Source organism: Phocoena sinus, chromosome 1, assembly GCF_008692025.1.
Source record: "Phocoena sinus isolate mPhoSin1 chromosome 1, mPhoSin1.pri, whole genome shotgun sequence".
In the NCBI taxonomy this organism is placed as follows: Eukaryota; Metazoa; Chordata; class Mammalia; order Artiodactyla; family Phocoenidae; genus Phocoena; species Phocoena sinus.
This window is the reverse complement of record NC_045763.1, coordinates 162866604-162890978: the sequence shown is the minus strand read 5'-3', so window position 1 is coordinate 162890978 and position 24375 is coordinate 162866604. Positions and strand designations below refer to the sequence as shown.

Here is a 24375-nt window from a genome sequence, read left to right as displayed (position 1 = left end):
CAGTTTTAAAAACTCTGCTTTCGGGCTTCCCTGGTGGTGCAGTGGTTGAATCTGCCTGCTAATGCAGGGGACACGGGTTCGAGCCCTGGTCTGGGAGGAACCCACATGCCACGGAGCAACTGGGCCCGTGAGCCACAACTACTGAGCCTGCGCGTCTGGAGCCTGTGCTCCGTCCGCAACGGGAGAGGCCGCCATAGTGAGAGGCCTGCACACTGCGATGAAGAGTGGCCCCCGCTTGCCGCAACTAGAGAAAGCCCTCGTGCAGAAACGAAGATCCAACACAGCCAAAAATAAATAAATTAATTAATAAACTCCTACCCCCAACATCTTCTTTAAAAAAAAACAAAACACAACTCTGCTTTTGTGGTAAATTTCTGGACAAATCATCAGAGCACAACATCATAGATATTGTACTGTTCACAGGTACTTGTTGCAGAAGTGAAGTGCTTGTATTTAAACTATCAAAATTCTAACCTTTCAAAATAGGTTTTCTAAAACAATTTTTTTTGCAAATCAGCATTTGCTTTTAAACTCTTAAAATGTCAATTAAAAAAAATCCTTACAGATAAATCTTAAAGTTATTCCTTTCAGTCTCAATTATTTTTTTACTTTTAACTATATATTGAACACAGAATCAGTTTCTAAGTACATGTCTAATGAAAAACAGTTTCACTGTAAAATAAAACTAGGCAATCTAATATAACTTGTATAGAAAAGTCTGAGTGTGATTTATCAAAATTCAGAATTAAATTTCTATAATAGTTACAACACTTTCAGTCTCTTCTTACTATTCAAAACCTGCAACTTCCTATGAGACTAGAAAGTCAGCAGAGAAGATCAAACAGACTTAAGCACTGCCCAACTTCTTCTAAAGTGATGAACTCGGGCTTCCTTGGTGGCGCAGTGGTTGGGAGTCCGCCTGCCGATGCAGGGGACACGGGTTCGTGCCCCGGTCCGGGAAGATCCCACATGCCGCGGAGCATCTGGGCCCGTGGGCCATGGCCGCTGAGCCTGCATGTCCGGAGCCTGTGCTCCACAACGGGAGAGGCCACAACAGTGAGAGGCCCGCATACCGCAAAAAAATTAAAAAAAAATAAAGTGATGAACTCTTAACCTTGAAGTAGTCATCTTGAGTAACAAGGGAGTTTCTCAGTCTGTTCTCCGGATTAAATAGACACGACTCCACCATCTGTACGCTTCAGCCCACAGATTTCTTTTGTGGGCCGTTTCCAGAGGATGGAGTAGCTTCATGAATTGAACATTCACTTGGCAAAACTTCAGCTCCTGGATCAACTTCATTACAGTGGTAGTTAACAGCTGTATAATCCAGAGGAATAACCTAACTCCTCTGCTCCCCAGTAGGCCACTGAGGTGGCATCTGATAACTACAAACCCACAGCTGATATCCGGTCATAACCTGAACTGGTGAATTTGGATAAGGAGGATAAGCCTGAACACACTGAGTCATCGTGGTTGGAGGCTGCATATAAGCTTCAGTGTTGGGATTACTCCAGTGTCTGGATTACACTGAAACTGTGGTAGAGGAGGAGGATTACATACCAAAGGACGGGGCTTCCCTGGTGGCACAGTGGTTGGGAGTCCGCCTGCCGATGCAGGGGACGCAGGTTCATTCACCGCTCCGGGGAGATCCCATGTGCCGTGGAGCGGCTGGGCCCGTGAGCCATGGCCGCTGGGCCTGTGCCTCCGGAGCCTGTGCTCCACAACGAGAGAGGCCACAACAGTGAGAGGCCCGCGTACCGCAAAAACAAAAACAAAAACAAAAGGACGGCGCTTCCCTAGTGGTGCAGCGGTGGGGAGTCTGCCTGCCGATGCAGGGGAAGCGGGTTCGTTCCCCGGTCCGGGGGGGATCCCACGTGCCGCGGAATGGCTGGGCCCGTGAGCCATGACCACGGGGCCTGTGCCTCCGGAGCCTGTGCTCCGCAAAAAAAAAACCCCAAAGGACGTGGCTGTACATGATAAGCACTTAAATTTTGTTTCCTGATTGCAGGGCCCAGTTTCAGCTTTTTACCATGGAAATTTATCTGTGATTCTACTATCTTCTGCACATCCATGTCATTATAAAATGAAACAAATCCATAGCCTTTGGACACACCAGTTCAGTCCGTGATTATCTTCACTTCTTTTACTGAACCATACCTAGCAAAGAAACTTGTAATTTCGGTTTCATCCATCCTAACATCAATTCTACCACCAAAAAAAAAAAGAAAAGGTATTTGGCATGATTTTGCCTTCTGGTAAAACATAGCCTTGGCTGGGCGTAGTTGATGAAGGCTGGGTGCTGGCCTCTCTGGAGGCAGTTGAGTTTGGAGTCTCAGGATTTGCAGCCTCAGGATGGCGGCAGTCAGGGTTCCCGCGGGGGGGCTTTAGGAGGAGCAGGGGCTGCTGTTAGGCCTGCTCGTGCCCGCCACCCAGCTTGACAGGGCGCAGGCGGACGAGCGGGGACAGTCAGAGACGGGTGGCGAGGCCGAGGGGCACAGGCGGACTCCCTTGGCCTTTTCCTTAGGATCACCTGTTCTAGATGGAAAATTCTTTAAGGCCTGGATCAGATCATATTTTCTAGGCTGTCAGTACTAAGTTCATCCTAGTGGAGCCAGAGTTCTAACCAGTCCGGGGGAGAGTGTTAATGGAGGGCGGTGGTATTGATATTTGACATCATTAATTGATATTTGCTATGATAATCATTATTATGGTACTGATATCATTATCTTATTCTCTACCTGATTCTCTACCTCTCATACCTGATAAAGCAGGGAGGAAGCCTTTGCACATTCTGACGGGTAATTGGAAAGGTGGCCTGAGTAAACAAAATACATAATAACGAGTGTGGAGTCATTTGGGAATCCCTAGGATTAGCTCTGTCCTGCTGAGCCAGATCCTTTCCCCAGATACTTCAGCATTTTGTTAATGGCTCAGCACTGCATCTATCATGGAAAGGAAACGAGCTTTTGCCATCCACTCTGGTGAGAAGCTACTGGCGTGTTTTACCCGCTTCCTGCATGTTCATTAGGGAATGTGACACTCCAGCCACCAAGCAGCCCCGACACCTCCTGGAAACACTTTTTGCTTCCTCTGCAATGCAGCTCTAAGCTGTCCTTTGAGCATTTGGCCTGCCGCTTGCTCTTGGAGCTCTGAGAGTTTCCTGGTGGGAGCTGATGAGTTTTCTAAAGAGCCGTGTGTGTGTGTGTGTGTGTGTGTGTGTGTGTGTTCAAGGACGTATCTAGGGTACTAAATCAAATAGCAAAGAAAGGTTTATAATGAAAAGTAATAGTCTCCCACTCCATCCTTCCCCACTCTTCAAACGTCACTTCTGACGGTTTACCTCCCAAACCAGAAACAGTATGCTTGATTTCTTACCTTAGACGTATCTGTTGACTCCCTGCTACGAAAAACAAGGGTTTCGCTCTTTTCCCCCCCTCATTCTGGATTCCATCCTCCTCTCAAATTTTTAATAAACGCATTGGTAATTTTAGTTATTTTCATCACTTTTGCAAATTTAAACAATATACGAAAACCTCTATTTCTTGCTCCCAGAGCTGCAGACCGTGTCTTATTTTTGCATCATGTAAAACTAGACTATGAAGCGACCATGTCTTGCACCTCCTCACCCAGCCTGGTCTCCCAACCCTGTACTAGCTACACCTTGGCATTTGCGATGTCAAGACTGGTAACCTTAACATTCTGTTTAGTCCTTTGTTTATAAGTTGATTTTAAATGCTGAAAACAAGTAAGTGACATTTATGTTACCATTATTAGGTAAATATTCTTTATTGTAGAGCCAAAAAAAAAAGCTATGGGTCCAAAATAAACCCTGGGCCACTCATTCTAAGCGAAGTAAGTTAGAAAGAGAAGGACAAATACCATATGATATCACTTATATGTGGAATCTAAAATATGACACAAATGAACTTATCTATGAAACAGACTTACAGACATAGAGAACAGACTTGTGGTTGCCAAGGGGGGGGGGGTGTGGGAGAGGGTTGGACTGGGAGTTTGAGATTAGCAGATGCAAACTATTATATATAGAATGGATAAACAACAAGGTCCTACTGTATAGCACAGGAAACTATATTCAATATCCTGTGATAAACCATAATAGAAAAGAATATGAAAAGAATATATATATGTATAACTGAATCACTTTGCTGTACACCTGAAACTACCACAATATTGGAAATCAACTATATATTCAATTAAAAATCATTCTGAGAATACTAATTATAATTTTTGAGCATTTTATATTCCCAAATAATATTTGTTTGCTCTAGAGTCAGTCCTTCAAAGGGGACCAACCTAAGGAATCACCTATTACTTTGGAGAAAGTAGGGCTGTGGGTCTTCACTATCAAAATTTATTCTTTGGCAAAGACCTGAGGCCATGTCTCCTCATTGTGAATTTAGGTCAGCGTGCTTCTTGTACGAGGATGCATGCATTTCAGCCTCATCTTCAGTGAGAGGCTGACTAGCGCTCTGTGAGCAAAAGAGACATCCCCGGACATCACCCAAGTCCCTCGTCCAAGGACAGCTTCTAGGCTCCCCCAGGGGCACTAACCACAGAACTGTGCAGCCCCTTGACTCTTTCCTGAGGAAGATTTCTCTAAGAAAATGGTTCCCCTCCCCAACTTTCCCCAGATCCTGGAGAAGCCTCTGAGGTGGACAAACTGAAGGACTGGGATGTAGGAGCCCAACACTTTGCCCGAAATCCTGCAGAAGGAAAGCAACCGGTGTGCCCCACAGAAGCCTGAAGAGGCAGTGAGATTGCGAATGAGACTCGGGGCTGAAGCTGACATGCTGTTTGCAAAAGAGCGCAGCACAGCCCTTGCCCCTTAACCTGCTCGCGACCACTCACAGCGGGCAGCCTCTCAGAGGAAGATGTTGCTATCGCCCTATGTTAACACGGCCTGTTACTGGGTGTCTATAAACAGAATAATACTTTTTTTTTTTTTAAAGCCTTCAGAGTCCTTGCAAGAAGGCAGGCTCCAGCTGGAGTGGGTGGGATGACCTCTGTCAGGCGGTCTGGCTACAGGACCCTGAGGCCAAAGCCCTAAGGCAGGTCTCTCAGTCCTGAGGACTTGTTTGCCTTGTCCTGGAAAGAGAAGCCATCTCCCTCTGAGGGAGGCCAGAGGAGGGAGGCTGAGGGAGGCTGAGCCCTTGCCACCCCTTTGGGCCTATGTAGGAGAATGCCAGGAAGGAGAAAACAGGGAAGGGTGGAGGGAGGAGTTTTACAAAGGATGCAGCAGAGATGGGCCCTTGCTTCTGTGGTACCCTATTCCTTCCTTTGCCTTCATCACATCACTGTGGCCGCTTCTTAATTTGTTAACAGTGGGAGGGAAGTTTAGAACTTCCTGGAATCCAGCCTCAGCCGATGTGAAACGTGTCCAGCCAGACCCCAGAGGTCTTGGCAAATCAGCTTCCTGCCTCCCAGAGGCTGAAGCCCTGTCAAGAGGACAGAGCCCCCTTGAGGAAAAGCATTTATGAGTAGGGCAGGAAGGTCAACCCTGGAACCCCTAATGGTGCTGCCTTTTCTCCAAAGGAGCGAGACAGAGCAGACCCTGTGGCTCCGAGATCCCCGTCCAAAGGCTCAGAGTCCATCGCTTACATCTACCTGGGTCTCCTTGTCATCACATACATTCCATTTCTACCCTCACAACAATGGGAGCCTTTGAGAAGGAAAACTGAGGCCAAAACACACAAACTAATATCACCTAAGGCCATGAGCCTGAATGTCAGGGACACCACTGGGATTTGAGCGCAGGCCCCCTGACCAGGGTAGACCACGCCCACAGCACCTTAATCTCGTGGGTAAACAATCTCTTAATCTCAGTAGGTGGGCCACTTCTGGTCAGCCAGCTCATCCCATCTGCAGTTCATTCATTCAATCAATATTCACTGAGCACCTATCAGTCACCAGACACCTCAGGGCTGGGGAGACAAAGACAGGGTCCCAGCCGTAGGAAGTCCACCCTTAGTAAACAGACAGCTGCACGGGGTGATAAGTGTGGCTGGGCTGACGTGAGGCTAATGTGGATTCTCCCTAGCTTCCCAGTGAGCAGTCGATGTCAGATTTCCCTTCCTCTGGGGTTTGGGACACTTCCACGCTGACTGGCAGAGGTAGCCCTGCCACCCACTGAGCTTTGGGGTTGGAAAAGGCCCTGGCACAGTGACTCACGGCTGTGATTCCTTATGACCTGTCTGTGCCACAGCCTTGACTACAAAGCAAGTGTCATTCTTGACACGCCAGGGACACTGGCCAGGCTGCCTGTAGGCCCATTAATGTGACCAGGCTTGGCAACAGTGTCCATGAACTGGTGCTCAAGGCACCTGAAGAAATAAGACAGGGCCTAAAAGAAAGAAGGGTGATGAGTCAGGGAATGCATGGCTGAGACCCAAACCAGAGGTGCTGGCTTCTTTGTGCAGCAGGAACCCTTCCCTGCTTCTGAGTGGCCCCAGCGCCCGCTCCCAGACCGAGCCCAGCTCTACCTTGTCGCAAGTCAGGTGGCCTGGAGCTGCGCTCTGTGCCTTAGTTTCCACATCTACTGAATAAGGAGGATGACAATAGAGCCTCCATTGTAGGGTTATCTGAATTAATATTTGTTAAGTACTTAAACAGTTCCCAGGACATGGAAAACACTATGGAAGGGCTTTTTAAAAAAAATAAAAGAAGGGATCCAAGAGGCAGTGGCCCCATTACCTTCAGCCAGGATCCCCTCCATGGAGCATGGAGAAGTCAAAAGAGGACAGGCTTAATCAACAGGAAGGTAGCACTGTTGGTGGAATGTAAATTGGTGCAGCCACTGTAGAAAAAGGTATAGAGGTTCCTCAAAAAACAAAAATAGAGCTACCGTATGGTCCTGAAATCCCACTCCTGGGTATATATCCAGAGAAAACTATAATTCGAAAAGATACACGCACCCCAATATTCACAGCAGCACTATTCACAATAGCCAAGACATGGAAGCAACCTAAGTGTCCATCAACAGATGAATGGATAAAGAAGATGTGGTATAGATATACAGTGGAATATTACTCAGCCATAAAAAAGAACGAAATAATGCCATTTGCAGCAACATGGAAAGACCTAGAGATTATCATACTAAGTGAAGGAAGTCAGAGAAAGATAAATACCATATGATATCACTTACATGTGGAATCTAAAAAATGATACAAATGAACTTATTTACAAAACAGAAACAGACTCACAGACATAGAAAATAAACTGTGGTTACCAAAGGGGAAAGGTGGGAGGATAAATTAGGAGTTTGTAATTAGCAGATACAAACTACTATATACAAAATAGATAAACAACAAGGACCTACTGAATAGCACAGGGAACTATATTCAGTATCTTGTAATAAACTATAATGGAGAAGAATCTGAAAAAGAATATATATCTGAATCACTTTGCTGTATACCTGAAACTGACATAGCATTGTAAATCAACTAACTTCAATAAACAAAAACAAAAACAAAAAACAGGAAGGTAGCATTATTCAGGCACCAAATTAGTAAAGACTTCTTTTGAGAAGTTAATAGTCAATGTTGCAGAGAGAGCAGTGAGAAGGTGCCAGGTGCATTTACAGGTGCCACCTTTGCTGCAGTAATTTGGTCATATGTATCAAGGGCCTTAAAAATATTCATAAACTTGCCCCAGTAAGTCTCCTTTTAAATGAATCTGTCCCACAGAGATAAGTTGAGATTTAGACAACAGTTGAAACACAAAGATTTTCTACAGCATTTCATACAATTACCAAAAATATTAAGAAAATGCCCAACAAAAGAAAGATAAATACACAAAATAAATTGTTAAATAGTCATAAAAAACCACGTTCAGAAGAATTTTAAATGGCATAAAGAAAGCTCACACTATGCAATGTCAGTTAAAAAGGAATATATATCATCATTAAAATGTATGATTTCATGCTGGAGGGGGCATGGACAAAAGGGAACCCTCCTACACTGTTGATGGGAATGTAAATTGGTGCAGCCGCTATGGCAAACAGTATGGAGGGTCCTTAAAAAACTAAACATAGAGTTATCATATGAGCCAGCAATCCCCCTTCTGGGCACATATCCAGACAAAACTATAATTTGAAAATATGCATGTGCCCCGATGTTGACAGCAGCACTATTTACAATAGCCAAGATGTGGAAACAACCTAAATGTCCAACAACAGATGAATGGATAAAGGAGATGTGGTACATATACAGTGGAATATTACTCAGCCATAAAAAAGAATGAAATAATGCCATTATCATACTGAGTGAAGTAAGTCAGACAGAGAAAGACAAATACCATATGATATCACTTATATGTAGAATCTAAAAGATAACACAAATGAACTTATCTACGAAACAGAAACAGAAACATACTCACAGACATAGAGAACAGACTTGTGGTTACCAAGGGGGAGGGGGTACAGGAGAGGGTTGGGTTAGGAGTTTGGGACTAGCAGATGCAAACTATTACTTATAGAATGGATAAACAATAAGGCCCTACTGTATAGCACAGGGAACTATATTCAATATCCCGTAATAAATGGAAATAGAATAATGGAAATTTCAGTCAACGCACGCAGAAGAAAAAAAAAAAGAAATTTACCAATGTGTTAACAATGATTACTACTGAGTTGAAGAAATCTGGGTGATTTTTAGTATCATCTTTATATTTCTTCTGTATTTTCCAGAATTTCTGAAGGCCTTTTTTAGTAATCAGAAAAATGAGATTTTTGTTTTGCTTTGCTTTGTTTTTAATGCACAATCTCTGTAGTTAAAACAGATAAATTCTGACAATAACCTGCCTGCTTAGGAGCTTGGGCAAGTTATTTAAGCACTCTTGATAACTCGGTTTGATCCACCACAAAATGGGGGAAAGAATACCTACTTCATGAAGACTGGAGGATGAGAAAATGAAGTAAAGCCAGCACCTGACGGTTCCGTCCACCACGCCTTAGGCCAGGGGAGATGCCGTTGGGGAAGAGTCCCATCCTCCCTTGGGATGTCAGAAGAGACCTTCTGAGAGTTTACAGACTGGCTTTGCTGCCCTTATAATTTTGAAAAACATTCAGAAGGAAGTGCTTCTTGGCTGCATAAGCTGTATCCATTAACCCACACAAAGAAATTTCCTTCCAAGCATTCAATTGAAAGAGCGTTCGTAAAACGGTCTTGCAGACAAAAGTTGTCAAGAGCTGTTCAAAGGTTGGGGATTGTTGTTGGCAAGAGTTGTGTGACACATTGGAATATTTTTCAGCCACAAAAAAGAAAATCCTGCCATTTGAATAAGTGGGATGGAGCTGAAGGACATTATTCTAAGCAAAATAAGCAAGACACAGAAAGAGAAATACCACATGACCTCACTTTATGTGGAATTTAAAGAACAGTCAAACTCCTAGAATCAGAGAGAAGGATGGTGGTTGCCGGGATGGGGGAAGGGGGAAGTGGGGTGATGTTGGTCAAAAGTACAGCGTTTCAGTTATGCAAGATGAATAGGTTCTGGAGACCTAATGTACTGCATGGTGACTATAGCTAGTAATACTGTATTGTATAACTGATATCTGCTAAGAGGATGTAGCTTAAATCTTCTCAACACACACACATACAAATGGTAAGTACAGAGACGTGATAGATACATTAATTAGCTGGATTGTGGTGATCATTTCACAATGTATAAGTACATCAAAACATCAAGTTGGGGCTTTCCTGGTGGCACAGTGGTTGAGAGTCCGCCTGCCGTTGCGGGGCACGTGGGTTCGTGCCCCGGTCCGGGAGGATCCCACATGCCATGGAGCGGCTGGGCCCGTGAGCAACGGCCGCTGAGCCTGCGCGTCCGGAGCCTGTGCTCTGCAACGGGAGAGGCCACAACAGTGAGAGGCCCGCGTACCGCAAAAAAACAAACGAAAAAAACAACTGCCCAAATCAATGCACTGAATCCCACACGCAAGCACACACCAAAGAGAACTTTCCTCATCTCCCATGTACGTAAGTCAGGATAGTGGTTACCTTGGAGGGGTGGTGTCCAGAGGAGGCATAAAAGGGGCTTTGGGGACGCTGGTGATATTGATTCTCAATCTGGATGCTGGTCACACAGTTCATTTGTAAAAAATTCACATTGTACTGCATGATGTAGTCACTGTTCTGTATGTATGTATGTATGTTATATTCAATAATATGTTTATTTTAAGACCCCATTAACGAAAAGGCAAGCCGAAAGTAGGAGGAGATATTTGCAACACAGAAAAAGTATGCCGGTACATATATCACTTAGCTCTTTGCCAGCATGTTAAATTAAGGGCTTTTCCTTCTAAGATCTCTTCATCTTTCTCTAACTATGCATTTTTATGTGTTTCTATAGATATGTGTGATTTGAAAATAAATTATTCTTTGTGTTTATTGAACAGATTTTCCCTCATTACAAACTTTTAAATGCAGATGAGTGGAAATTCTGCTCTTTCTCTGGGGAAATTTTTCAAATAATTTTGTTATGTTGTTCTTGGTTTCTTTCTTCCTCTAGTTAAAAGATTTGATATATTTCTTTTTAAAGCTCTTTACCCGATATTCTCAGTTTCTCTCCCTCCCTACATCGTCACAAAGCGCTAGGAAGTCAGGAGGAGACACACGCTGTCAGCATGCCCCACCTTGATTCGACGGAAGGAGAAACTGAGACCTTCAGTCCAGCTACCTGATCAGGAGGCTGTGGATACAAGGAAGAGAGGGAGAAAACCTGGGTTCCTAACAGTCAAGTGCAGCCCCTTGCAAGGTCACAACCACCTTCTAATATCAGTACTTTTATAAAAGCGCATTTAGGACAAGTGAGCAGGTGACACTAAATCACGGCAGGTCACGCCCCCTGCAGACAGCCCGACAGCGCCCATTCAGCCAGGCGCTCATCAGAGCATCTTTACCGAGCCCACGGCAGCGACCCAGACGGCCAGGTCTGCATCTTGTGAAGCTCCCATTCCAAGGAGAGGAGACAGACAATAAACAAGCCACCAAAGAAGCCAGATAATGTGAAGGAAGTAAACAGGGTGCTGAAAGAGAGAGTGACTGGGGAGGCCTCACCAAGGAGGCAACATCTGGAGTGAGAATGAACCAGCACCAAGGGAGCAGGGAAGATGGTTCCAGGCAGAGGGCAACGTGAGTGTGGGGCTGGGAAAGGGCTTGGCTTGTTCCGGGATCAGGAAGCGGCCCGCGTGGCCAGAGCACAGAGGCCGAGGGGCGGAAGCTGGAGGAGGGCATCCCAGCCATGGGAAGCCTCTGACTGAGGGCCACAGGAAGCCACTGAGGAGTCTTAAGCAAAAAACGGACGTGATCTGATTTGCATTTTAAAAGATAATTCTCATGGATAAACAAAGTGTGGTACACACATACAATGGGATATTATTCAGCCTTGAAAAAGGTAGACATTCTGACACATGCTACAACCTTGAGGATATTACGCCGAGTAAAATAAGCTGGTCACAAAAGGACCAACACTGTGTGATTCCACTTACGCCACGTACCTAGAGTCATCAAGTTAATAAAAACAGAAAGTAGGATGGTGGTTGCCAGGGGCTGGAAGCAGGGGGGATGGGGAGTTACCGTTCAAAGCGTTCAGAGTTTCAGTTTGGGAAGATGAAGAAGTTCTGGAGGCGGACCGTGGTGACAGTTGTACAACAATGTGCATGTAATTAATGCCAGTGAAGTGTACGCTTAAAAATACTTAAAATAGCAAATTGTATGTTATGTATATTTTACCACAATAAAAGAAAAACATTTTAAAGGTAATTCTACGTGCTGTGTAGAGGATGAACAGCAGGGTTGGGGCTTCAGAGATGAAGCTGAGAGACCTTCGAAGACTAAAGTGCTGAGGGCAGCCTGTCGGAGGGGTGGAGGCCTGACTAGGCAGTGGCCGTGGGGGTGAGAGGAGAGGGCAGATGTGCCGTCCAGGTCATTCCGGACTTGGCCACGGACTGGACTGGGGAGAAGGGGAGGGAGAGGTCAGTATGTCTGTGACCTAACAACAAATGACAATAACAGAATACGAAATGCAGTAACAAGAAAGCATTCCCAAATAAGTTGTGCTAGTGTAGGATTTCATGTTTTCATTTTCAGAATTGTCTTTAACGTTGTATTAAAAAATGATGTATCTGGGCTTCCCTAGTGGCGCAGTGGTTGGGAGTCCACCTGCCGATGCAGGGGACACGGGCTCGTGCCCCGGTCCGGGAAGATCCACATGCTGCGGACCAGCTGGGCCCGTGAGCCATGGCCGCTGAGCCTGCGCATCCGGAGCCTGTGCTCCGCAATGGGAGAGGCCACAACAGTGAGAAGCCCGCGTACCGCCAAAACAAAAACAAACAAAAAAAAAACGATGTATCTTTTTTCCAACAAGATTTTTTTTTTTTTTTTTTTTTTTGCAGTACGCGGGCCTCTCACTGTTGTGGCCTCTCCCGTTGCGGAGCAAAGGCTCTGGATGCACAGGCTTAGCGGCCATGGCTCACAGGCCCAGCCACTCCGCAGCATGTGGGATCTTCCCGGACTGGGGCACGAACCCGCGTCCGCTGCATCGGCAGGCGGACTCTCAACCACTGCGCCACCAGGGAAGCCCTCCAACAAGATTTTAAAACCCACACATAAGGCCATTTACAGTCTCCAAACCCGGCCTGTCTCAGCACGCAGGACACTGCATCAGACCCCCGTCCATTGGGTCGTGTTCCAGTGGGATCTGCTTCAGGAGCTCAGCATCCTCCTGACTCCCGGCTTTTGTCTGACAGCAGAGGGGAGCAAGTGCAGTCCCAACACTAAAAAACACGAGGCACCGAGACGGGTGCTTTAGGGAAATGATCTCATTGAATCCTGGAGACAGCTCGGCATCCTCAACGCTGTGTGTCCTGGGGCTGAGCATTTCCTATTTGTAAGCGTTAGTTTCCTGTCTGTAAAACAAGGATAACGGTATCCTTTGAAGGGTTGCAGTGAGGAGCAAATTAAAGTATTTGAACAGTGTTTTCAACTCAGATTGTCTCTTTCTTTGGCAAGGCCTGGGAGGGTCTGCTGGAGGTTACGGGGGCAAAGAACAGCAGCTAAGCTTCCCCACCTCAGCCAGCCTTTGTCACTACAGCTGGACAGGGAAGGATTTTATGAATCATTGTGTGGCATGCACGTGCTACATCTTAGTAAGAACGCCATCATTTTATACCCATTTTTTGTCTGGGGTGTAAGATCTTTTAAAACCCAGGCCCCCAGTCGCCTCCCAAGTGACCTGACCTCACTCCACCAGATGGAATGAGTCCTCCTTCTTCGTGCTGTGTCGCCTATGAATACGCTTCATTATTGCACCTTCTATGTATTGATAAAAAACTACTATAACCACGTTCTAGACACCTACTTTGGCTGCTGGATTTGAGCTCTGTGAGAAAGGCATCCCCAGGGCGGGGGAGAGTAGAGAACAGGGCAGGTGCTCAACGAGTTATTTGTTAAAATAAAATTGAAATAAACCAAAGTGACGTTCCAGCAAAGGAGCCATAACATGTTTCATTGTTATAAAAATTACATACATGGGACTTCCCTGGTGGCACAGTGGTTAAGAATCCGCCTGCCAATGCAGGGGACATGGGTTTGAGCCCTGGTCCGGGAAGATCCCACATGCTGCAGAGCAACTAAGCCCATGCGCCACAACCACTGAACCTGCGTTCTAGAGCACGGGAGCCACAACTACTGAGACCACGTGCCGCAACTACTGAAGCCCACATGCCTACAGCCTGTGCTCCACAACAGGACAAGCCACCGCAATGAGAAGGCTGCGCACCACAACGAAGACCCAACACAGCCAAAAATAGATAAATAAAAATTATATACATATACACATATATACATAATGGAATATTATACAGCCATAAAAAGAAGGAAATCCTGCCATTTTTGACAACATGGATGGACAATGAGGGCACTATGCTAAGTGAAATAAGTCAGACAGAGAAAGACAAATACTGTATGATCTCCCACATATATGGAATCTAAAACAAAATAAAACAATGACTCATAGATAGAAAGAACAGATTAGTAGTTAACAACAACAAAAAAAGTAACCTGATCATAGGTCATAGAATATTTAGGGAATATATGAGATTAGAAAGAAGGGGAAGTAATCCATTTTCACATCCCCCAGTGATAATTTTGGTAAACATTAACCCGTATTTCTTTTTTTTATATATTTTTATTTATTTGGCTGCACCAGGTCTTAGCTGCGGCATGCAGGATCTTTGTTGTGGTGTGGAGGATCTTTAGTTTTGGCATGCGAGATCTTTAGCTGCAGCATGTGGGATCTCTAGTTGTGGCATGTGGGTTCTAGTTCCCCGACCAGTGATCGAACCCAGGCCCCCTGCATTGAGAGGGCGGAGTCTTAACTGCTGGACCACCAGGGAAGTCCCAACCTGTATTTCTTTCCAGTCATTTTTTCCTAGATGTGCTCTGTTTTTACATAATGATTTTGTAATTTATACATGCAATATTTAAATCTGGCCTCTTTTAACATTATAACTGTTACAATATTTCATTCTTAAATCTCAAGGTCAGTTTTCATTCTTTTTTCCCTCTTTGATCTGGATTAACCATTTTTCCAAAAATCATGTTTCTAAAATAACAATATAAAGAATTAATGTCTCGAAGCTTTCAAAATTGCTTTATCAATAAACCCTGTTTTTATAAATTGAATCTTATATAGAACTCCAATATACAAAGAGATAATACTTTATTCAAACAAAATCATTTTCTAAGTCAAAAGCCTGGTATTTGCTTGTGGCAACATCAGTCAATTCGCACACTAAGGCTATTTAGATGAAGACAAAATTGGAGCCTGGGGCTATATTACAGCCTCTGAGGAGCTACACCCACAGAATCACGGCACCCTGAACACCCTGGGATTCTGTGGCAGCTCCATAGAGAAGGGGACAGACCTGCCAGCTCCCCAGGAGCCTGGCAGATGGGTTTCCCTCCCCATGCCAGGCTGTGACCAGTCAAGACTTACAGGCAGTTCCAGGAGCCTCCCTAATTCCGCCAAGTGAACGGAGGAGAGGAAGAAGCATCTCTGAGGAACCCCATCTACCTCGACACTCACATAGGTGACTTGGGGGATTGCCTTTAAACAAAGCAGCCACTTATCTCTGATTTTCCAGGGCAGAGGCTAGGATTTTGTCCTCCCCACCCCCGGCCTGATTTCTCCCTTCTGCCCCTCTCCTGCAGTCCCCTCTCACTCAATCTGTAGTCAAGGGCTTCCCTGGTGGTGCAGTGGTTAGGAATCTGCCTGCCAATGCAGGGGACACGGGTTAGAGCCCTGGTCCGGGAAGATCCCATGTGCCGCGAAGCAACTAAGCCCGTGCACCACAACTACTGAGCCCACGTGCCACAACTACTGAAGCCCACGTGCCTGGAGCCCGTGCTCCACAACAAGAGAAGCCACTGCAATGAGAAGCCTGCGCATCGCAACAAAGAGTAGCCCCCACTCGCTGCAACTAGAGAAAGCCTGTGTGCAGCAAGGAAGACCCAATGCAACAACACAAAAAATAATTAAAAAAAAAAATCTGTGGTTGAACCTTCCAACAGCCTTTCTGAAGAGATGAGAGAGAAGGAAGAGAAGACGGTATATTTTCTTGTGTCTCTGCGTTTCGGGACAGGAAGCTAGCTCTGGTCAGAGGCCTCTTCTGCCGGCTGGAGTGAGGGCAGTGAAGGGCAGTAGTACAAGCTGGAGCATCAGTGCACACAGTTCCCACTAAAGTGACCTGAGGACACCGGGCAGAAATAAATATGTCAGAGGTGTACAAAATACAGCTGTACCCGCCTCCCCTAATTTGTTTTATAACACAAAAATAAAGCAATTGTTACACAAGGATACTCCAATTCCTCTGGCAGAAAACAACAGCAAATGATTAGGAAAGAGTTGTTTTGTTGAGAAGTAGCTCTGGGATATTCAGCAAGCCTGTAAATGAGTTATTAACACCTGGTAGAGTGGAAGCTGAAATGCAATACGGGAATCTAAGAATCAGAATGGATATAGCCTGGTCAAATCCAGGCCAGCTGCCCCTGACCCTCTGTCTGTCACCTCACCTCGGAGCAGGCTCCCACCCTGCCCTGCTCCTGTTCACATTTGTTGGTGCCCAGCACCCTCTACTGGCAACAAGAAAAGTCTTTCTTCCTCCAGAAGTTGGCAGTTTTGTCACTTGGCAGGTGGTGACCAACAGAATCCCTTTCTGTAGGGTTGCCCTTCCTGCCCAACTTGAGATTGCTGTCAGATTTTATTTTGATAAAATATTAAGTTCCAGTCATTTTCCACAAAGACCTTCAAAGGCACCTACGTTTACAAGCAAAGGTTTCAAAGGCACTCCGTGGGATATGCCATATGATGGATGATGAATATATTCGGAATTCTATGCTTATTGTTTTTATAAAATACATCATATTAGGGCAGTAGTACATTCATTCGTTCATATTTTTTGAGCAGCTTCTATGTACCAGGTACTAGAAAACAGACAAATATTTCTGCCCTGATGGAGCTTATCTCTATGGGGTGAGGGGGGCGGAGAGGGACATTTAATAAACAAGTAAAATAAATAGTATGAAATTGGTGGTACAATAAAGAATACGCAGGAAAGAAAGGTACAGATGTGTATGGGGGAGGGGTAACTGCCTTTTTAAATTAGTGAGGATATCTGGAGATACAATGTTCTGGGCAGAGGGAAGTTGGTGCAAAGCTCTGGAAGCAGAGTGTCTTTGGTGTGTTGGGTTTGTCCAAGAAGCAGCAAGGAGGCCGCCTTGGCTGAGGTGGAGTGAGGCAGGGAGGAGATGAGGTCAGAGAGGGGTGAGGGCATAGACTGTGAAGGGGTTGCCGGGGATTGTAAGCAAGCACTTGGGCTTTTTTTTTTTTTTTTTTTTTAAAGGGCTTCAAATGCTTGGCTTTTTTTTTTAAATTTTTGGCTGTTTGGGGTCTTCATTTCTGTACAAGGGCTTTCTCTAGTTGTGGCAAGCTGGGGCCACTCTTCATCGCGGTGCACGGGCCTCTCACTACCGCGGCCTCTCTTGCTGCGGAGCACAGGCTCCAGATGTGCAGGTTCAGTAGTTGTGGCTCACGGGCCTAGTTGCTCCGCGGCATGTGGGATCTTCCCAGACCAGGGCTTGAACCCATGTCCCCTGCATTAGCAGGCAGATTCTCAACCACTGCGCCACCGGGGAAGCCCAAGCACTTGGGCTTTTTATTCAGAGGCAGACGGGGCTCTAAACAGATAAGTGACATGATCTGGGGTACACACCTCCTAGTGTTTTACTGATAGACGTGCACAATTAATGTTTGGAAACTAGAGGTCTGCAGAATGAACTCTAAAATCAGCCCACTGTTTCCTTTCACTGAGACCCACATTGGAGGAGGAAACGTGAGCTGTCTTGAAAGATGAGAACTTCAACAAGCAGATGTGACAGGCCTTCCTAGACTAATCGGCATTCCTATGCTAAACCTCTAAGTGCAGCAAGTGATCTAGTTGGGAAACTGAGGTATCCAGCACTGGGGGCCTTCTCCGTACTGAATGCCCATTTTCATTGAGTATTTGTCTACACTCCTAACTCTCTTCCTTACTAGTCCTGATTCCTTACCTGAATCAGACTTCTCCCCAGAAACAAGTCGACAGACAGATGGCTTAGAGGGCCTGTGTGTCACAGTGACACCTGGATTCCCCATGTTCTAGATCAGACACACACGGAGTGTCATGAAGTTTAACAGTTGGTACCTTCCCGATTTTGATCAGAGCCAGCCTAGACTTGTTAATACTTGCTATTAAAATATTGGACTTTCTGGGAGGCACTTTTAATTTAGAAAAACCACTAACAGGGGCTGGTTCAGGTTGGTAATCTGAGAACATCCATTTAACTCCTTCTTGCGAACTCCCACTTAAGTGACCAAAGGACTATAACAAGAAAACTCTGTATTAGTACTAGAAACGGAGGAGAGAGAAAGGGTGCTACCTTCAAATCAAAGTGTGAGCAAGTAAGTGAAATGAGTCAGACAGAGGAAGACAAATTCACAATCTGACTTACATATAAGGAAAAAAAATCAAGCTCATAAAAAAAAAAAAGAGAGAGAGAGAGAGAGATCAGACTTGTGGTTACCAGAGGTGGAGGGTGGGAGAGGGGGAACTGGAGGAAGATAGTTAAAAGGTACAAATTTATAAGATTAAAAAGTACTAGGCTGTGATAACCTATATAAGAATCTAAAAAAGAATGAATAAACGTATACGTATAACTGAATCACTTTGCTGTACACCCGAAAGTAATACAACATTGTAAATAACTATATTCCAATAAAATTAAAAGAAATTTTTTTTTAAGTACTAGGGATGTAACGTTAACAGGACTATAGCCAACACTGCTGCCTGGCATGTAGGAAAGTTGTTACAAGTAAATCCTAAGAGTTCCCATCACAAGAATTTTTTTTCCTTTTTTCTTTTCCTTTTATTGTATATATTTGGGAAGATGGATGTTAGTTGAACCTATTGTGGTAATCATTTCACAATATATGTAAATCAAATCATCATGCTGTATGTCTACAACTTATACAGTGATGTATGTCAACTATTTCTCAATAAAGCGGGAAAAATAGAAGTGTGAGCCTGGGCTTCCCTGGTGGCGCAGTGATTGGGAGTCCGCCTGCCGATGCGGGGGACACGGGTTCGTGCCCTGGTCCAGGAGGATCCCACATGCCGCGGAGCGGCTGGGCCCGTGAGCCATGGCTGCTGAGCCTGCGCGTCCGGAGCCCCCAACAGTGAGAGGCCCGCGTACCGCAAAAAAAAAAAAAAAAAAAAAGCGTGAGCCATTGGAATGGACCCCAGCAGAAGCTCATTAACATCCCCACCCGTGGACCAGTGAGAGCTGGACAAACTACAGCCACATATAATGAGGTCAAGATGGTCAGTCTCGGTTCACCGTGAACCTCCTAACTTCCGGTCTTTAATGCTACAAGGGGCAATTTCAGAATTATGATCTTCTTACTTTGCCAGTCAAGGTCATTTTGCTTTGGGGAGCAGGGTGAGGGCTGCTCACACTTCCACACTCAGTGAAGCAGGGCACAGCTCGAGCTGGCAACTGAAGGGCATAACCACGCCACTTGGGAAAGGGGCACTGGCCCAGCCAACTTCATGCTGCCACAACAGAAAAATTCTTTGGACACGGCTGCCCAAATCTCTCACACGTGAAAGAACCTCTAATCTGACAAAGTAAACCTCCACTAAATCTAAACTCTCCCCTTCCCCCTTTGAGTGTGCTTTTTAAGATTTGCACAGGTACCCACATAATTTGAAGAAAATGGATTTCAACTACCTGAACTAGAAAAATAATCCTAAGCAACAGAAGAACACACTGTGGCAACCATGAATAAATACCCTTCAGATGCCCTAGTGGAGAGCATCATTGACTGATGGTCCCATCGGCTGCCCCCTGGATCCACCAGGTTCACCCCAGCCTACACTTCCCGGGGACTCTTTCTAGCCAATGAGCACGGTGGGGTACTAAGGCAGGCCCATTCAGCGAGATGCTGGATTCCAACAGATGACTTTGGCTTGAGTCTCCATCCGCCTGGCTGAATCTTTCTTGGAACTGTAGTCCGAGATTCTTCCCATCTCCTTTCTTCCCTCTCCTTCCATGGGTGTCAAACCTAGATCTAAAGCCTCTCCCTACCTTCTCTGGCACCAGCCCCCAGCCGCAGCCCCCAATGAATCTCTTGTATATCTAATCCCATCCTAGCAGACCTAAATGCACGCACATGCAGACATACTAAAAAATCGAAAAATTGTAAAGAAATCAATTTGAGGGATTAGAGGAAAGGTGCCCTTATGAAAGAGAAACAGTAAACATAGAAGACCCTAAAGCACATGCATACCGAGTTTCAAGAGAACACATCTAAAAACAGAAGCAAGTAAGCATGAAGAGGGACTAATCTGAGAGTGAGAAAGATTCTCTAAGGGAAAAACCTAATTGCTGACAACCTCAGGAGGAGTGGTAAACAGCAGACTGGATGTGGCGAAATATCAGCTTCCATGGAAACAGAGCAGAGAATAAAGGCAAGAATCAAATAATAGGAGAATAATGGTCTAAAATTAAAAGGCTAGTCTTCAGACCTCAAAAAGGTTTCCCAACACTAAGAAATATTAAGGAAGAGACCATACCTAGAAATAACGTGGTGACATTTTAAAATCTAAAGGATAAAGATATAGAGGTATCTATCTAAGGAGAAAAATTCACATTGTGCACAAAAGAAACTCAAAATGAGACAGAAAGCTTCTCTTCTGCAATACTCTATCCCAGAAAACAAAAGCAAGTATCTATTGTTTTTAAAGGAGAAGACTGTAAGCTAAGGATTTGATATCCAGTCACGGTATCACATATGCAAAGGTAACAGAAAAACACTGCCAGGTATGTGACGGTTCAGAAAGTGCACCACCCATATACTCTTTATTTAAAGAAAAAAAAGAAAGAAATTAAGAATACCAGCAGAAGACCAAAAAAATAGTAATAATTAAAGAACTGGGGCTTCCCTGGTGGCGCAGTGGTTGAGAGTCCGCCTGCCGATGCAGGGGACATGGTTTCATGCCCCGGTCCTGGAAGATCCCACAGGCCGCGGAGCGGCTGGGCCCGTGAGCCATGGCCGCTGAGCCTGCGCGTCTGGAGCCCGTGCTCCGCAACGGGAGAGGCCACAAGTGTGAGAGGCCCGCGTACCGCAAAAACAAAAACAAAAACAAAGAACTGGCCAGACTATGTAGTATGATACTGGAACATTAATTTGGGCCCAAATAAAAACTGAGACATTACAAAGGGAAGGGAAGGGAGTGGAGTGAAGATACAGTAAAAAAAAAAAAGCAATTAAGAGAAACCAGGAAAAACAGAGCGGTGTCTCCGTAAGGTTGTTTCTATCATCATGAAACAAGGTAATGTCCAAAATATTCCTGAAAGAAGATAATAAAGAAAAAAATGCACTTCTTTTTGATTCCTTAGGTAACCATTTACTGTCCAGTTTTGCCCAAGGCATTTCATTGAACAGCTGTTTTCTGTGTAATAACCATACTTCTATATAAACAGAGAGCCCCTGGTAATACCGTGAAGGGAATTTTGGCATTGGCTTTCTCCTTTACAGGAACACCGTTTGAAAAATCAGACAAAACCAATAGCTAAGCACGTCTAATAAATGCTGTGCAGAGTTTAGCCCATTACATTTATGCCTTATGTAATCTTCACAACCCTACCATTATTCCTTTTACAGCTGAACAGACTGATTCCCAGAGAGGTTAAATAATTTTTCCAAAGCCACATAGCTTGTGAAGTGTATGAGCTAGGACTGGAAATATCTCCAAGTCCAAGTTCTCCATCACTACACTAAAATGCTTCATTTTCTCCAGAATAAAAGCACTTACACACAAAATTGTGCCTATAATTTTACTTGTAGTTTTACAGACAACCCTACTGAGGTGTTAGGAACCATTAATACGTGTGTATGAACAATTTCACCACGTAAAATCATCCCTTCATAACTCAAAATATATGGACTCTTGCAATTCAGTTTATAAAGGTATAGATACACACACATCTGTAATGCAGTACTAGAGGTTCTTCTCCTAATATGGCTGAGCAGCTTCTTTTGGACCAACCTCCTGTTGTTAATAGGTATAAACTCTGGACAAAATACAAAAAAACAACTAACTGAATACACTGGAGAATGACCAGAAGCAGGCAGAGTTCACACTTCAAAGAAAAGAACAGCACTGCGGAAGTCTCCCACTTTTACAGTTTTTAGTCCCTATTCTATACCTTGCCAGGCAGCTAGAACTCTGATGGGAAAACTGCAGAGTATTGTTGATAAGAATTCAGGGAAATCACAGCTGCAGGAAAGTGAGGGAGGAGGTCCTGCAAGGCAGAGCCAGAGAAGGTAAGCCAAAACTTCTGTCTACTTTAACTCTGCCCCCTGAACCACACAGGCACAGGGCAGACTCTAAGCAGCAACTGAGATATGAGGTGCTGCCCACCTAGAAAAAGAGTTTAGGGTTTGAGTCCAGCCAAGTTACATGCCTAATAGGAAACAAAGAGCTATACTCTTGAAGGCACAGAACAGAATCCAGAATCTCTGTCAAATCATTCACCATATCCAAGATACAACCTGAAACTACTCGACATGTGAACCATCAGGAAAATGAGATCCATTTTCAAGAAAATCAACAAAGACTGAGCCTGAGATGATCCACGTGTCAGAACAAGCAGACAAGGATTCTAAGGCTGCTTTTTCAAGTTTACGTGGAACATTCATCTAGACAGACCATACGCTGTGTCATAATACAAGTCTCAATAAAACTGAAAGGATCGAAATCATAAACAGGCTATTTTCTGACCACAGTGGAATTAAAAGCAGAAACCAGTAAAAATAAAATACTTAGGAGAAAAAACAAACACTTGTTCTATGTTACGCCATCCATAAAAATTAACTCAAATGGATTAAAGACTTGAACTTAAGACCTGAAACCATAAAACTCCTAGAAGAAAACATAGCGGTAAGCTCCTTGACATAGGTCTTGGCAATGATTTTTTTCAATCTGACACCAAAAGTATAAGCAACAAAAGCAAAAATAAACAAATGGAAATATATCAAACTAAAAAGCTTCTGCATAGCAAAGGAAACCATCAACAAAATGAAAAGGCAGTCTACTGAATAGGAGAAAATATTTGCTAATCATGTATCTGATAAGGTGCTAATATCCAAAATATATAAAGAGCTCATATAACTCAACAGCAAAAAAAACACAAATCAAAACCAGAGTGAGATATCACCTCATACCTATTAGAATGGCTGTTATCAAAAAGACTAGAAGTAACAAGTGTTGGCAGGGACGTGGAGAGAAGGGAACCCTCCTGTGGCTTGGGCTTCCCCGGTGGCGCAGTGGTTGAGAGTCCGCCTGCCGATGCAGGGGACGCAGGTTACTGCCCCGATCCGGGAAGATCCCACATGCCGCGGAGCGGCTGGGCCCGTGAGCCATGGCCAGTGAGCCTGCGCATCCGGAGCCTGTGCTCCGCAACGGGAGAGGCCACAACAGTGAGAGGCCCGCGTACCGCAAAAAATAAATAAATAAATAAATAAATAAAACTAGAACTACTATACAATATAGCAATTCCACTTCTAGGTATTTATCTGAGGAAAATGAAAACATTAACTTGAAAAGCTATACGCACCCCCATATTCACTGCAGCATTATTTATAATAGCCAAGATATGAAAGCAACCTAAGTGTCCATCGATGGATGACAGATGAATGAAGATGTGGTAAATATATACAATGGAGTATTATTCAGCTGTAACAAAGAAGTAAATATTGCCATTTGCAACAACATGAATGGAACTTGAGGGCACTATGCTCAGTGAAATAAGTCAGATAAAGACAAATACTGTATGACCTCTCTTAAGTGTGGAATTAAAAAAAAAATTTTTTTAATTAAAAAAACCCCTCAAGCTGATAGATACAGAGAACTGATTGGTGGTTGTCAGAGGCAGCGGGGTACAGGGTGGGAGAACTTTTCTTTTTAGTTTAAATAAACTGAAAGTTTAACATTTGCTAATTAGACAACATACTTCTAGGTAATCCCATGGGTCAAAGAATTCACAAGGGGGCTTGCCTGGTGGCGCAGTGGTTGAGAGTCCGCCTGCCGATGCAGGGGACACGGGTTCGTGCCCTGGTCCGGGAGGATCCCACATGCCACGGAGCGGCTAGGCCCGTGAGCCATGGCCACTGAGCCTGCACGTCCGGAGCCTGTGCTCCGCAACAGGAACGGCCACAATAGTGAGAGGCCCACGTACCGCAAAAAAAAAAAAAAGAATTCACAAGGAAGCTAGAAAATACTTGGAACTGAGTGAAAATGAAAATACAACATATTAAAATTTTTGAGATGCAGCTAAAACAGTGCTTAAAGAAAAACTTACAGCTTTAAATATTTATACTAGAAAAAAAGTCTAAAATCAGTGACATAGGACTTACCTTAAGAAGATAAAGAAAAAAGAGCAAAGTAAACCCAACCTAAGTAGAAGAAAGGAAATGATAAAGAGCAAAAATCAATGAAATTAAAAACAATTAAAAATCAACAAAGGCAAAAGTTGGCTCTGAAAACAGAACAAAACAATAAACTCCTAGCTAGACTGATCAAGGAGAAAGCAGAAATTATCAGTACCAGAATGAAAAAGAAGTTACCACTACAGCTCCTATAAGATGTTAAAAGGATAGAAAAGACTATTATGAATAACTTTATGTCCACAAATCTGACAACTGGGGTCAAATTCTTTGAAATTATAATTTACCTAAACAACAGAAGATGAAACC

At 44.3% G+C, this 24375-nt stretch overlaps 1 pseudogene; it reads right to left on the bottom strand.

Annotated features, from left to right (window-relative positions):
- Positions 1–837: 837 nt before the first annotated feature.
- On the bottom strand, positions 838–10972 carry LOC116741933 (annotated as a pseudogene).
- Positions 10973–24375: the final 13403 nt, after the last annotated feature.